Source organism: Pongo abelii, chromosome 11 (assembly GCF_028885655.2).
Source record: "Pongo abelii isolate AG06213 chromosome 11, NHGRI_mPonAbe1-v2.0_pri, whole genome shotgun sequence".
Taxonomy (NCBI): Eukaryota; Metazoa; Chordata; class Mammalia; order Primates; family Hominidae; genus Pongo; species Pongo abelii.
This window is the reverse complement of record NC_071996.2, coordinates 46220983-46235337: the sequence shown is the minus strand read 5'-3', so window position 1 is coordinate 46235337 and position 14355 is coordinate 46220983. Positions and strand designations below refer to the sequence as shown.

The following is a 14355-nucleotide window of genomic DNA, read 5'->3' as shown; positions in this document are numbered from 1 at the left end:
CTTCTTGAGTTTTTTGTCTTTGGTTTCTAGAGACTCATTTATGATTACAGAACCTCATCTAGGCATTGCAAAATGGCGTCTTTTATATTTTACCTACCGTTTTTGGATGTGCTTCCCAGAAGAGGTTTCTCAGAAATGACCCTGCCTGGTGACCCTCAAATAATCTCCATGACTCTTAGTATCTAGAAACCATGTCCAAATTCCATAATTTTTAAGGGCTCTCACCTCAGCTTGCCTTTCCTGGCTGTCTTTCCTGTCAGGTGATGCCCTTTTCCATTTGGAAACTTCCTTTTAATTCTAGACACAGATCAATGTCATTTATTAGTGATAACTTCCTAAGTGTTTGAATACATAAGCACTCTGTTCTACAACGTTACTAACAGGTCATATAGATATTTCTTTCTTACAGCACTATTCAGTGTTTGCTGAAGGAAAGAATTTATGCCCACCTTTCCTGTCGGGGTTTGAGTTCCTTGAGGAGAGGAACTGTGCCTGACACAGGGTAGCCATTCCACAGTCATCACTTGTGGAATGAATGTGTAATTTTCAGTCTTTCTCCTCACTTCACATTTATTTTCTCCTGAGTCCACCTTTGAGGCTCTGGCTATACAAGAAATTACCCATAAAGTAATAGGACCCTATATAGTCACTAGAATTTTTCTTTTCTGTAGATTTAAGCACCTGTGGCCCAGCTCTTAAATGGTATTAACCAAATTACATCGAGCATTTTGGTTGTACCTTTGAGTTCCGGAGTCTAATTGCTTGTAATGAAACACTGGAGTCATAATTTGATGGTCTGTAGGTTTCTCAGCTGTTTCTCTCTATGAGAAAATGTATAATGGGATATTTTGCACGTGATTGTCTATATTTTATATGCAACACATCAGTGTTGTGTAAATTTTGTGAACAACTTCTATTATCTTTGAAACCACAGAAGCAACAAACAGTTATAATTATAGTCTGAAGAAGTGATAGTGTTTCAAGTATGCCTACAGTCATGGTATTACAATGAGAATGTTCTGTTTGCCTGCAGCTTTCACTGTGCTCAATGACATCAAAATTATACTAAATTTTAACAGAAACTTCTGTCCTTAAACAGAAACAGCTTGTTTGAAAAGCTAAGAGTTTTCTTTCTTCTGAATTCTTTGATTCTTTACTGAATAAAAGTGGTAAAAACGGTAAATATCGTGGCATAACTACATTCTTTGTTACTTGCCGGCTGGTTTTACTATCATCGAGTAATAGGTATTCTACTTTGCTCCACATGGGGAATGAATACACTTTATTTAAAACTTCTTTCTGTGCATCTGCTACTTGTCAACTCATGATCTTCTGATCCTTGAAGATTTGACAACCCTGTGATTTGCTGTAATGGAATTACTGAAAAGTTATCAACAAAGACGTTGCAATGTAAGAATGCAAAGTAAGTCCTTAGATGTTTAGAGGGAAATAAACTTCAAAAGGGGTAGTGGCCACAAAGAAATACCTGAATCATACAATTTTTGGTGTGGTTCTGCATGTCTTTAATTTTGTCAACTGGGAGAGAGGATGTTTATGTTGCCATCTCTTTCCCCCGGCTGTGACTTATTTTTTCCTATAGCTTATTCATTAACACCTCATATGGTACTGAATACACCTCAGACAGGGACAGTCGAGTCAAAGAAAATGCTGCTTAGAATCAGAAAAGCTTGATTCTAGTCCTACCTTGTCTTGTCATTTTTGCCATTGACTGTGGCAGAAACATTGGATCAGTCTTTCAATATTTCTGGGCCTTTATTTCTTTGTCTGTAAAACGTAAGTAGGTGGTAGGTTAGATAAGTGATCCTCCAAGTCTGGTCCCTGGACCAGTAACATTAATATGATCTGAGAACTCATTAAGAAGCAAATTCTTGGGCCTCAGCCCAACTCCGAAGCTCTGAAAGTGGAACTCAGCAATCTGTATTTTCGTAAGCTCTTTAGGTGAATCTAATATACATTAATAAACTTTAGAAAACTTCTAACTGGAAACTTACATGAGTATCTATGAATGTTAGAGTAATCTAGGCCTACATGGATGTTAAGTAGGCATATTCCTCTGCTTGTAATTAAATTTAAAATTTGGATTCCAAACACAGATTTAGAAGCATATGTAAGAAAAAAAAAGAAAAAGAATACTGAAAGTGTTGTCCAAAAAAAGTAATTACTCTAAAAATGTTTTTGAATATAAGCATTTGCAGAATTTGCCTCCATTTGACACTGCAAAATGAACTTGATATTTCTGTCATACATGTATCTTGATGAGTATTTCCACTGAATGATCATCACTGCTTAATGCCTGTGATTTCAGAAAAAATAATTTAAAATTATTCAGATTTATTGTAATTGAGTTCTTATATTTATGAAGGAGAACAGTTAATAATCTGTTCTACATAAGTGCACATATGGCTAAAATTTTTGTTATTGAATATTTGGGCCTTTGGTCTCCTATATAAGAAAAATGTCCTTGTGTTTAACCACTTCTGTGCTTTATTAGCATATGCTTTACCTAACAGCCTGTCTGGCTCCATTTTTTTGTTAGTGTAGAAGAGTTTGTGGTAGTGATTTTGTTTTTCAAGGATTGGTATTATTACATTAACCATGGCTTTATGCTTTCCAAGGTCTCTAAAAGAGGGAGTTGGAGAAACTTTTATTCATAGTATAAATAAGTTAATACATACATGACAGAGAATGCAGTCAGTTTTTAAATAAAACCTAGTATTACAGTAAATTTAGAAAGTAAGTTAGGTGTGGTGGTGCTCGCTTATAGTCCTAGTTACTTGGAGGCTGAGGGGGGAAGATCGCTTGAACCCAGGGGTTTGAGACCAGTCTGGGCAACAAAGCAAGACCTCATCTCTAAAAAAGTAAAATGAGAACTGAGAAAGGGGAGGAGTATAATTATTGCTTTTTATCTTGCGTTGATGAACAAGTTAAAATCTGAGGGTCTATTCTCAATAAATCTTTGCTTTTTATAAGAGAATCCAAAGTTAATCTAAAGGCTGAAAGAGATGAGTATATGTCACATTTTGATGTGTATTTTCACAGCTAATTTCCAGAAGCCTGTGAAAAATGAGCTAAAACATTAATTGGTTTTACTTTTTCTTTGCAACTGGAAATAGCCCAAAGAGGCAGACTAAAAGCAGTAAGAAATAAGTTTCTATTACAAAATCAAGTGAAATGCACTAGACATTTTGAGAAGTTATTCCTGACCAAATATTTATTGAACACCTACCATGCACCAGGTTCTGTATTTGAAACTGGGGATAGGCCAATGAAGAAGATATGCCTTGCCCATTGGAGATTAGGATCTAGTCAGAGAGACACACATTACAAAGTAATTTCTGGCTGGGCGTGGTGGCTCACGCCTGTAATCCCAGCACTTTGGGAGGCCGAGGTGGGTGGATCATGAGGTCAGGAGATCGAGAACATCCTGGCTAACATGGTGAAACCCCATCTCTACTAAAAATACAAAAAATTAGCCAGGCGTGGTGGCGGGCACCTGTAGTCCCAGCTACTCGGGAGGCTGAGGCAGGAGAATGGTGTGAACCTGGGAGGCGGAGCTTGCAGTGAGCTGAGATCACGCCACTGCACTCCACCCTGAGTGACACAGTGAGACTCCATCTCAAAAAATAAATTAATTAATTAATTAATAATTTCTACAAATTATGATTAAATATCCATTTCAATATAAATATCCAGTTCAATAAGTGCTATGGAAAAGATATGTATACTGCAATGATAATGCATAATACAGATAGAGCCTAGTCAGGATAAGGGAAGACTTTGATACAAGTTTTGACGATAGTCATTCTGACTGCTATTTGGACAATGGAAGGTAGGAGGGAAAAGGAATGTGAAGAACTGGTTAGGAGGCCATTGTAGTGATCCAGGTACTGTTCTAGGCCTTTGGTATAGAAATCCCTGCACTTGTGGAACCTATGTTGTAATGCAAAAGTTATACATAAAGTACCAAGAATACCTAAAAAAGTTTGCATAACTATCATCCTATTTTTCTGACATTGCATAGCAAACCAGCTCAAAATTTAGTGGCTAAAGACGATAATTTATTATGTCTCCTGGTTTTAAGAGTTGGCTGGGCTCACTTGGGGATTCTCTCAGAATCTCTCATGTGGTTGCAGTAGCAGATACTGAAGTCATCTGAATCATCCACCAACATGGCCTGTTTTGCACACAGGCCTGATATGTCAACACACCTCCATGTAGCACACATTCCTTTCAGCACAGCAGCCTGGACGTCTTACACAGTGGCTCAGGGCTTTAAAAGACAGGAAATCAAAACTTTCAGTCCTCTTGAAGGACTCTTCAGTTGGAACTAGCATAGTATCATTTCTACTGTATTAAATTGGTCAAAGCAGTCACAGGCCAGTGTGGATTCAAATTTGTTTAAGAGTGAATTCTGCATCGTGGTGGAGGGTGTCACACACAATGGCAAGATGACCCAGATGGCCTCTTGTGATCTTTACCTTCTGTGAGCATGCCATGTAGAGTCCCCTTCCACAGGTCTGACCTGTATAACCAATACAAGGGCCCGTGACTTCCCAGGCGAGGTCATAAGAGGCATTGCAGCTTCTACTTTGTTCTCTCAGATCACTCTTTTGGAGACAGTTGGCCTCCATGCTGACCAGCCTTCTGAAGAGGCCCAAGTGGAGAGAAACCGAGGCCAGCACCAACTTGCCACCCCTGTGAGTGAGCCCCTGTGGAAGTGGCTTCTCCAGCCCTAATCAAGCCTTCAGACGACTGCAGCCTCATGAGAGACCTCAGGCTTAAACCATCCAAGTGGTTCCTGATTCCTGCCTCACAGGAACTGTGAGATTTAAAAAATATTTATTATTGTTTGAAGCTGTCAAGTTTTGTGGTCATTTGTTACATAGCAATAGATAAATAATACAGAGGCAATGCTGGAGGTAACCTGAGGGCAGTGTTTATGTCTGTTTCACTAATGCATCTCACGCAGTATAGTACCTGACTCACAGTTCAGTAATACATGAAAGAAAGAAGGCCATGATGTCATAGTCATTGAAGAGCCTTGTCATTTCATGGCTTCTTGGAATGGAGGTTGAACAAACATCCCGAGTGCCAGGAAGCATGATGTAGTGGGGGTGGGATGCCAGGTGCAAAAGCAGCATGGTCTTCAAGCAAAGACAGACCACTCCAACAGTGTAGATGGTCACCTTTTGACAATGTGACAAGACCATTGACAACCCTGACCTGTACTGGAGAATTGAGAAACCAAAAGCATCCTGAAGACTACAAAGACTGTATCAAAGACTTCCTATTTGTGCACATTGTTTTTTCTTCTTTCATATAAAGCGATTAAACTGGTCTGCAGGAAAACTGATTTGCTCTTCAAAGAAAGCCCCGGTCTCTGCTCAGTGACTTGTGTTCTGCTAGGATGGCTACCCATGGATTCAGGGCTAATTTGTTCTTGTATCTTCTCAGTACATTTATTCTTTCTTCAAATCAAAGATACGCCTACTTTTTTTCCTAAGTATTTTAAAGAAATACCAGTGGAAATCAGAAAAGAGCACTCACATGAGAAACTCTTAGCAAATTCAAAATTAGTCATAAACTCAAATTGCTGTCCTGTGTTTTATAGTTCACAATATTTCCCTGTATCTTTGAGGTATTAAAAAAGATATCCAACAGAATGAACCTTAACCATATTTTATTAATACAATTTTGGCATCATGCTTCTATAGATCAGTATTTTTTCCAATATATAATTGTGGAATGGAAAATAACAAGAAAAATTACAGAGTTGAAGTGGTCTCTAGTTGGAACATTTTGGAAGAATGCTTTGTGATCAAAAGCAGAATTTTAAGTAAGCTGTGTGTCTTAAGTTCATATGTATTGTTTTTAAATGGGCTAATTTAGAAAGAAATAGAAGCATAGTTTGAGGAAGAATAGACAGCATTAGTGAGAGTACTCCAAGAAGGACAAATAACATATGAAGTGTCAAGGAAAGTGGGACAGACAGAACGAGACACTTTCAAAGGTCAGCAAGTCGATTTCTTTGACTGGAGCACAGAGTGTGCTGAACAATCACCACTCGCCCATACGCCTTCTCATGCCGCAGGTTGTCCTGTCAGCTTCACTCCCCAAATGAGACTCCATGCATTCTTTTACATGTTTCCCCTGCTTCCTGGAATGAGGCAATAGAAGCCTTCCACCCGTCCTTAAAATGTACTGCGTCCATTCCCTACATAAAACCTCTCGGATTGATATTGGGAGGTAGAATTGGAAAAGATACGTGCAAACTATGCTGAGGAAGCTCCTAACAGAGGGCACTGAGGCAAAACTCTGGTCACGGTGAGGCACACCTGGAAATAATAGTGGTTTATCAGTGTGGGCGGGGCTAATCAGAGGATAGAAGATTTGGGGCCAGGATGAAGTCACACCAATGGCCCATGGGTTCTGCACAAAGTTTCTGTATTTTCCAATCAAAGGAGTACCTTTCGGTGTTTGAAGAGTAGAAACCATGGTGAGTGGCAGATTGTCCTTGTTATATGTGTATTTGCTTCAGTATCTTCCAGTAAGGAGAATTGAATGACAGAATTTAATAGGCATCCTTTTTAAAACTGTAAAATAATGTATCCCCTTTGAAGAAAATTTGGAAAAACAGAAAAGTAAGAAGTAAAAATAAGAAGAAAAAAAATGCCGAACAAAACCAGATTATTGATTTGACGTATTTTCTTCTTCCAGCCCCCACTCCCTTATTTTCTGTGCGTTGGTCTTTACATGCAACACACACACAACAAAGCACAAATACTCCAAGTGATTTTGAATTTTTCTTTTTTCCACTTAACATTATATTATTTATTAATTTTTTTGTAAACATCACAAAAAATGGCTATGCTATCTCTCATTGTGTATGAAAATGTAGCCCTTGGTTACTTAACCATCTCTGTCATTTTGGGTATTTAGAATGATCTGATATTCACTGCTATTAATAACATGATTAATTTCTCCATGTTTTTTCTGAATTTAGGATTTTCTTAAAGGATACATTTCTGGACATTTGATTATTTCATCAAAGGATAGGAATAGTATGATTATATGAGCATTGACTTGATTCTTTGATGAGGTATATTTCCTGTTTACAATTCATATACTCTAATCAAGATCTAAAATCATATAAAAGACATGGTCTGGTAAGACTCTGGTTTAGGTTGTGTGTGGTGGCTCATGCCTATAATCCCAGTACTTTGGGAGACCAAGCTAGGTGGATTTCTTGAGCCCAGGAGTTCGAGACCAGCCTGGGCAACATGGTGAAACCCCATCACTACAAAAAATACAAAAATTAGCTAGGCGTGGTGGTGCATACCTGTAGTCCCAGCTACTCAGAAGGTTGAGGCTAGAGGATGGATTGAGCCCGGAAGGTTAAAACTGCAGTGAACTGTGATTGTGCCACTGCACTCAGTCTAGGTGACATAATGAGAGCATGTCTCAAAACAAACAGACAAACAAAAAAGACTTGAGCTTCTCTCCAGACTTCTGAACTTGGTGTCACCACGTTGATGGATCTGCATCCTGAAAGCCATTGCAAGTATTGTGGGTTGCAACCATTGGATTATGAGCAAATAGACACAGTTTTTTCCTGAGTCATTTCCCACTCAAGAGGTGGGAGGGGCAGAGTAAAACAATTTTAAAGCAATATCCAAGATTAGCAATCAATATTCTTTGCCAATAGCTTGAAAATGTAAGGAGATACAATAACAGTTAGGACACAGAATCTGCTATTTTATTTTCTGTTCCTAAAATATACACTTTTTGGAATATGCCCTTATAAAGCTTATAGTGACTTCTATATAGAAAGTTTGGATCCAATATGAAGACCTTTATGACAAAGAAATTTGATCATAGCAATATTGTTTACCTATTTTTCTCCTTTAGAAGCCCACTTTTTGTAAATAAAATGTTAGTATTTTTATTCATTTTATTGTTTAAGACTGTTTGCTTTTCACTAACCTTTTATTACTGTACAAATATTTTCCTATGTTGTTATGAGTGAATCCTCCTATTAGCTTCAATTCTGTAGTGTCATAATCGCACAAAAGACTGAAGTACTGATTATGCCTCAGATAATGTAGTTGTTAATGATCAACTTAATGTTGAAAGCCATTACTGCTCATTGACATAATTCTGAGAACATTATATTGTAGAAGTGCACCTTTTGTGTGGAAACAGAATGACAAAATTGAAATGTTAAAAGTTGAGTGTCTGAATAATAGCCTGTGAAATCATTTAGACAAGACCATTGTTGCCTCTATTGTTCAAAGACTAGAGAGTGACAGGATGAGACAAAAAAGAAGAAACACCACCACAGCTTCACTTACAGGTTTGAAGGGAGATGGAAAAGAAAGAGAATCCCTGTTTGTTTCTGTCTTCCTGCAGGGTCTTCTTCTAACAATAGAGCACCCTCCTCTGGCCACTTGCCAAAAGGGGATGCCTGCCTCGGTTTTGATTGGCAGGACTAGAGCCAGGCAGAGGGTTGCCGTAAGTGCGTTGCAAGAATTTTCCAAGTACAATGCTGTCTGAGAGTGACCCGGACCAGTCACCCGTGGCTTCCTCCATGTTCCATGCTCAAGGGCTTTAGGTCATGACATTTGAAAGCTGGAAACAGACTGTGGGAAGGTGGAAGTGTACAGTCACCTTCCCAAACAAGCTGTTAGCTCACTTTAGTACTTTGCCACTGGGTGTCTGTCTTCTTTAGTATCGTAGGTCAATTTTGATCTGGAGGATGGAGGCAAGCCAATAGAGAGTTGAGAGACAGAAGATGGTGTATATGTGATACGGTGGGGAAGGGACATATGGGAGCCTCCATGCTTGTTTGGTGGAGTCAGTGGGATCTAAAACAGAGGTACAGTCCATTGCTGGGTGGGTCATTTAGCACCTTCCATGGTCAAAGACCTGATTCATGACCTTGGATGACCATTTAACAGTTTTCATATTTGGTCATAACAGCAACAAGTGAACAAGCGGAGATGGACTACAGTTAGTTCATCATTGTTACTAGAACTATCCAAGCCTTATAATATGTTTACAGTGAGTGAGTGACAGTTGTCTTCATATAATAATATTCATGTTTCCATAAACATTCTATTTTCCAGGCATGGTTCTAAAGGCTTCCTATGTACTAACAGAGGAGATTTTGCTAAAGGAAGGTTTTGCTAAAATGCATACTGACATCAGATTGTCAGAGAAGAAGAATAATTGTATACTTACAAGGGTTGAAAACGTGTTCATAATGTACTTTAGTTTTACAGAAAAAATGAAATTATGCTTGAAAGTATTGTTTAATAAAGTAGAGATATTTGTTACAGACTTTAAAAGGTTTCTATGAGATTGAATTATGAGCCTGGGCAACATAAGTGGGACTCCATCCCTACAAAAAATAAAAAAATTAGCCAGGCGTGGTGGTGCATGTCTGTAGTCCCAGTTTCTTGGGAGGCTGAGGTGGGAGGATCGCTTGAACCCAGGGGTTCGATGTTGCAGTAAGCTATGATGGCTCCACTGCACTTCAGCCTGAGTGACAGAGTGAGACCCTGTCTCTAATAAATAAATAAACAAAATATAACAAAACTGAATTATATATAAACATTTTTATTGACATTGAAATTTTCAAAGGGAAATTTAGTTTTTAGAACAGTTGTAGATCTACAAAAATATTGCAAAGAGAGTATAAAAAGTTGCCATATCCCCCATACTCAGTTTCACCTATTATTAACATCTTACACTACTATGGCACATTTGCTATAGTTAATGAAACAATATTAATACATTATTAAAGTCCATAGCTTATTCAGATTTCCCCAGTTTTTTCCTGCTGTCTTTTTTTCTGTGGATCTTATTAAAATACCACGATATTTAGTTGTCACGTCTACTTAAGTTCCTCTTGGCTGTTACAGTTTCTCAGATTTTCCTCGTTTTTGACAATCTAGACAGTTTTAAGAAGTACTGGTTAAGTATTTTGTAGAGTGTCCTTCGATGGGGATTTGTTTGATGCTTTTTTTATGAATAGACTCATTTTATCAGGATAATTTTTACTATTACTGAAAAGACTTTTGGACTTCTGGCATATTAGTTTGTGGGGGAACAGCTTATAGTCTGTAATTAATGGAGAAAAAATCATTTGTTTAGGGCAGGGGAGTGTTGAAGATTGGACTGATATATGGATAGGTCCCAATGATTTGGCAGGTATGTAAGATAAAAATTTCAGAATTCGTTCTGAAAATATTAATTCCTTTCTTTACACAACAGACATTCACAGAACATCCCCTGTTTGCCAGTCACTGCTCTGAGCACAAGGAATACAAATCTGAACTAGTGACAGAAAGATTCGCTTCTCAAACTGCCATGCAAGAAGTGTTTTCCATTAAAGCTTGAGAAAGAAGGGAATCTGACAACTTCTTTCCAAAACCTATAACAGTGTCTATATTGTTACTCTCTTCAATTAAAACCTACTTCTTAATTTGTCTCCCAGCAGAGATGGAGATTAATGACAAATATTTATTAATACCATTCTATATCCCAAAGCAAAGTTTTCCTTAATAAAAAAATTCAGTGGGTTTTAAAATTCTTGCTCACATGCACCTTTTTTGTGTGCCTTCCCAATTACTCCTTTCAAAACATTTATGCAAGTTTACCTGCATTAGACCTTATACTCCTTTTTAAAACTTCTTATTTTGAAATGATTTTAAGTGTGCAGAAAAATTGCAAAAATGAAAATAAAAGAGTTCACTTTTTATTCAGCTTCCTCCAATGTTAACAATGTAACATAATCAAAGTACAATGATTAAAATGAGGAAATTAACATTGATACTTTTTTCTGAATTATAGTTCATATTTGCATATCACCAGTTTTTCCACAACTGTTCTTTTTCTGTTTCCTGATCTGGTCCAAGATCCTACACTGTGTTTAACTGCTGTGTCATCTTAGGTTTTTCAGTCTGTGACAGTTCTTCAGTGTATGTGTTCTGTGATGTTGACATTTAAAAAAAAAACATTTCGATGAGCAGTTGTATTGTAGAATGTCTCTCAATTTGGATTTTACTAATATTTTGCAATGATTAGATTGAAATTATGCATTTTGGTAAGAATACCACAGGAGTAATGGTGTATCCTCAGTTATCACAGTGGGGGGTACTTGATGTTGATATGACTCATTACTCATGGTGTTAACCTTAATCACTTGGTTAGAATAGTATTTTTCTGGGTTTTTCCATGGTAAATTTACTGTTTTTTTTTTTTCCATAGTAATCAATAATACTTTGGGACTAGGCAAATACCTTGTTTTTCATTTTTTATGTGTCCCCTTTTCTTATCATTTGAAGGACTCGGCTCAGTATCATCTAAAAATCAGTCCTATAAATTGAGTAATTCCTTTAAAAGAGACTGATATTTGAGATTGTCTTTAACAGGTATTGATCTGTTGTTAGTTAGATTTATAAAAGAAGTTCATGAAAGATATAGCATTTTCTTTAATCAAATTTTGTGGGGAAAAAAATAGGTTGACAATGAAAACAAGAGCTCCCGTAAATTATACTTGGGATAAGTAATACTAAAAAAACCAAAAACAAACAAACAAAAAAAACCAAAAAACACCTAAAGCCAGAGTACAACGAAGGTGTTCTGTAGTTGGCCGTGGGCCTAAACACATGCAGATACATGTATATTAATGCTGGTGAATTTATATTCACCAACATTTAACTCCTTAGTTTTTCAGAAGTAGACTCTTAGCTTTCATCTTAGAATATCCTATTCTGCCTCAAGAATTCTATTCCAATGCTATTGAGAAGAGTTACTTTAAAATCAGGCCCATTTACTACTAATGAATTAGGATACATTAGCAGTAACTGCACTGGATCCTAATTAGAAAAGGACAAACTGCTTTGGGAAAAAGTAGGTCTAAATCTTTCTTTTGCTATGCAATTATGTTATTTTCAAAGTTAATATTTTTCTAATGGCCCTCTGTTTGAATTCTCCATCTCTTTTTATTTAGTACTCTGGATATCTGCTTCAACTGTCTCCTCCTCTGCTGCATCGTCCTTTCTAATAGAGTTGACTTGGGTAAGTTGTTGCCATATGTCACTCCTCTTCCCCAAAGACTTCTAGACTTTTAGTACCAAGTGTTTTCTTTATTGCTTATAATTAACTACTTTTTGAATGTATTGTTTTTAGTTTTTATTCACTTACTTATATACTGATGTTACCCCTACATTATTTACTAATGTATTTATGTTCTGTCATTACACTCAAATTATCCCCAAAGACACACATTGAGTTTATTCATTCACTTGCTTCAATCTGTGCTGATGTAAAATATAGGTTAGGCTAGGTAAAAAATGTGAAGATAAATGAGTCAGATTCCTGTTTTCCAAAACATTTCATCAGAGAACATTTTTGAGGAAACATCTTCTTTGAATCTGGGCTGGCTTTTGAATGAAATCTCAGATTTTTAGGGGAAGGCTAGAATGTGTCTTAGAGTATATTAAAAATTCCATAGAGGATAAATATATTGTCCTGCATTCTAGTGGGAAATTAGCAGATTTTATTGATTATTATTATTATTATTATTTTAGAGACAGAGTCTCACTGAATTGCCCAGGCTGGAGTGTAGTGGTACTATCATAGCTCTCAGCCTTGAACTCCTGGGCTTACAGGAGCCTCCCAGATAGCTGGGGCTAGAGGTATGTTCCAGACACCACACCTGGCTAATTTTTATTTTTATTTTTTTGGTAGAAATGGGGATTTGCTATGTTGCCCAGGCTGGTCTCAAACTCCTGGCCTCAAGCCATCCTCCCACCGCCACCTCCCAAAGTGCCGGCCTGGGCCCACCGCACTTGGCCTAATAATTATTCAATTTGCTAGAATCTAAAGGTGTGTGAGTGAGGAAAGACGGAGGGAGGATGCAGAGAGAGAATGACAGAGGGAAAGAGGGAGCAAGAGAGAGAGTGAGGGGGGTGGGTAGAGCTGAAGTAGAGACTGGAAGAAAATCCAAGTTGTTCAGTAGCAAGTGGAACTTGAGAAGGTCAGGAAGAGTTCTGTGGAGGAGCATGAAGGAGGAGCAAATGAAATTCACTTGCTCCCTTTGATGAGGTGAAAACAAATAGCCTCAGCTTATTTGTGTGCTTCTGAACCTTGGTGCACCCTCCACTAATTCAGAGGCTGTGGGAAATCCAGATGCAGTTGTTGTTCTCTTAGAGCTCCATTAGGACCTGATCCAGCCCCTGCTAACGTATCAGGAGGCTGCGTTGGCAGCAAACGGATCCACTCCTAATGTACTTGATGGGAAAACTTAATGCCTTTGCTGTGCCATTTGAATGTTTTTGTTTGAAAGAGCATATAGATTATTTATAGTCCACCAAATAAACCCGAGGGTCTTTTAATAAACTCATAGATTAGGTTGCTCAAAGGAGTTTATTGAAATAATATCTGAATTTGTCCATGACAGTGACATTCCATGAGTTTATGGCTCTATCCCATGGGGAACAGGATTTCCCACCTTACCCCAGGGTATCTGTGTATCATTTCAACATTCAGAAGAAATGAAAGCGGGACTTTTGGTCACTATACCAGCTTCTCTCGCAATGATTTTTTTTCTCAAAAACAAAAACACAGTTGAAAGCAAGTGAAGGGAACTGGTAAAAAAAATTTGGGAAGAGCTGAGTGAACTGCCTTCTAAGGCAAGTAAGTTTAAGCTTTTTGATTAACCTGTTTTGGGGAAGAATGTGAGTTTTATACCTCATAGTCATTTTTGAAAGGCACCACATCTTTTCTGGTCAGAATATTAGGGATTTAGGGAGTTTGGCTTGGGTCTGATCCAAGAAAGAGCAACAAGGACATAAAAATCCATGTCATCATAGCCAGAAGCTTTGATTTCAGCTACATTTATTTATTCTCTGATGCACTGGAAGAGCTCACAGTTGTCTGAGATCGTGGGATTATTGTTCACACCACTCACGTCACCTCTGCAGTTCACCCCACACTCCCACAGGGGACCATTTCACCATCTCTTTCAGAATTATGGTTGTTTCCCTTTACTTAAAATTAAACCACTTCTTTACATTGAGTTGCTTGCAATCCAAAATTTTAAGAAGTTCCCCAATATTTTGCCCATTTTACCTTTATATTTTCCCCGTCAGTACTTTGACCCCAAATTCCCCTCATCCTTGTCAGAGGTCTTCTTTGCTCCAGCTGTCTCCTCAAATCTCACATCTCACTTGAAATTTCATTTAAAATCTCTAGCTTCTCCCTACTCATTTCTCCCTTGGCTGCCATTTATTTAACTTTTAGTGACATTTTCTGACGCCATAAAGT

At 37.7% G+C, this 14355-nt stretch overlaps 1 long non-coding RNA gene across 1 annotated transcript in view; it reads left to right on the top strand.

Moving 5' to 3' along the window:
* Window positions 1-14355, top strand: part of LOC129057980 (uncharacterized) — a 70714-nt gene that overhangs the window by 44210 nt on the left and 12149 nt on the right. Inside the window, exon 2 of the long non-coding RNA XR_008522765.2 lies at window positions 12038-12105. This is a non-coding gene — a long non-coding RNA (uncharacterized LOC129057980). The remainder of the gene's footprint in view (window positions 1-12037; window positions 12106-14355) is intronic.